Here is a 2,500-nt window from a genome sequence, read left to right on the forward strand (position 1 = left end):
AAGATGGTATTACTAGGCATGGCACCAAGGGGTAGAGAGGCGGTTGAACTGGGCATCATACCAGGGGCAAAGGCAGTATGATGTGTGTCGGGTGCTTTTTCACAAGGGATAAGAGAGAGAGAAGAGAGGGAGATGGTTGGAATGGGCTTGGCACCCTCGGGGTAAGACAGTAAGATGTGTGGACTGGGCGCTATACCAGCTGTGCCAGTGGGCACAGGGCTGGAGCCAGAGCCAAACAGCCTTGTCTTCACACAGACACACACACACAGGCACACATGCATGCACCCATCTACCCACACACACACACACACACACACACACACACACTCTCTCTCTCACACACACACACACACACACAGACACACACAGACACACGCGAATACGCTCGGGCCAATGAGACAGTGTCCACTTCTGCTTCTGCCTTACAGTAATGTTTCTAAAACACAGTTCACGATTGAAATTCCTAAAACACAGTTCAGCAGTTCAACTCACTGAATAGCCACACAGTACAGGACTAAAACTGGCTTGTAATGGTTCGTTTTCAATTATGTAGAGCGATCAGTTCAAGGCTGGAGTGGGTGCAGGGCCAAGCGATCCCGGTCTGATGCCCTCCATTATGAGTCCATTATGTTGATGGGCTTGGTTGTGGTCCAGACTTACAGCCCTTGGTGGCAGATCAGGGCTACTTAGCTCTCCATACCATCAAACCCTCCCGATAGGAGCAATTCATTTCAGGGAGGAAAGTGAATGAATTAATAATGTTTAACTTAAGTACTAACGACAGGGACAGGGACTGGGGCTGGGGCTGGGGCTGGGGCTGGGGCTGGGGCTGGGGCTGGGGCTGGGGCTGGGACAGGGACAGGGACAGGGACAGGGGCTGGGGCTGGGGCTGGGGCTGGGACTGGGACTGGGACTGGGACTGGGACAGGGGCTGGGGCTGGGGCTGGGGCTGGGGCTGGGGCTGGGGCTGGGGCTGGGGCTGGGACTGGGACTGGGACTGGGACAGGGACTGGGGCTGGGGCTGGGACTGGGACTGGGACTGGGACTGGGACTGGGACAGGGACAGGGACAGGGACAGGGACAGGGACAGGGGCTGGGGCTGGGGCTGGGGCTAGGACAGGGACAGGGACAGGGACAGGGACAGGGACAGGGACAGGGGCTGGGGCTAGGACAGGGACAGGGACAGGGACAGGGACAGGGACAGGGACAGGGACAGGGACAGAGACAGGGACAGGGACAGGAGCTGGGACAGGGACTGGGACTGGGGCAGGGAGCACCTTGCCACGACCAAAAAGGATGGTTCTTGTGTCAACCTAAAATGATTGGAGAGGTGTAATAAAGGTGTAATAAAGGTGTAATAAAGGTATAATAAAGGTGTAATAAATATGAATACAATTCCACCTACTGTATCAAGTATTTAGAATGGATGTTCCTGGGGTACATTTGGGATTGAGAACATGTTACCTTACTTGCTGAGTGACAAGCCTATCTGTCCTGTATATAGAAATGGGTAGAGTGATGTAATAACACATACACAAACTGGTGTTTGGTGCATATTTATTATTTGGATCAACAGAACAAAACAGGCAATATTTCTTCTCTCGATTGTATCTCATTGATTACATAAGTATATTTCACATATCTAGCTATGAATATAGGGATCTGGACATAAAACAGACGTTGTGCTTCACATTCTGTTCACAAACAGGTCGATCAAGGCAATACAGGACTGGAGCCACACATCAGAGGGCAAGCATTGGGACAACATCTCTATAGAAATGATCATTCACGTCACAAAGGGACATCTTCTAATAAGATTCGAGTTTCCCTTTCAACTTGGACATCAAACACCTTTTAAATGAAGGGATCACACACCTAATATTGATTGTGTACAGAAATTAATTATATCAATAGTGCTAATAACAAGGTGCTTTCTTTGTGGTCTCTTTTGTCATCGATAAGATCAGTGGTAACATGTAACGGTTCAAGCTGACAGACATCAGTAATCTCTCAAACACAAGATTGTAACTACTTGGCTTTATTCTTGAACCGGATATGAACATTTCAACAATGAGCCTTATCCCAAAGCCATAGCCCTAAACCATAACTCGAGCCATAACCCTAACTTAAAGGTCCAGTATGTAGATTTGAGCTTCCAAATAGTGCTAAATGTCCATCATAAATCCCTAGCGAGATCACATGATAAGGAACGTTTAGTGAAGAGTGCTGTTTTTGCGCAAACAAAGTGCTTTCTAAAATCTGGTGTCAAGGCCGAGCACTGGCCTTTACATACCTATTTTTCTTTTGTTTGTTTACGAGGATATGCACAGAATTGTCACTATTAGAAAACGTAGCATATGTACGTTTTTACATTTTCACTGCCCTCTCCTGAGAACAGGTACAGCTATGAGAAACTCCACTATCCAACTTCAAGAGAGTAAAACATGCTAAAAATAAACTTCTATCACAAAATACTATATTGAAAATATAAACACTATTT

At 47.5% G+C, this 2,500-nt stretch overlaps 1 protein-coding gene across 1 annotated transcript in view; it reads right to left on the bottom strand.

The window, feature by feature from the left end:
* Positions 1-1,547: 1,547 nt before the first annotated feature.
* bcat1 (branched chain amino-acid transaminase 1, cytosolic) overlaps positions 1,548-2,500 on the bottom strand; it is a 13,240-nt gene continuing 12,287 nt past the window's right edge. The window contains exon 11 of the mRNA XM_083692204.1: positions 1,548-2,500. This exon is cut by the window's right edge and continues 1,154 nt beyond it. The gene's annotated coding sequence lies outside the window, so the exon portion shown is untranslated.

This window comes from Argentina silus, assembly GCF_951799395.1.
Source record: "Argentina silus genome assembly, chromosome: 20".
Lineage (NCBI taxonomy): Eukaryota > Metazoa > Chordata > Actinopteri > Argentiniformes > Argentinidae > Argentina > Argentina silus.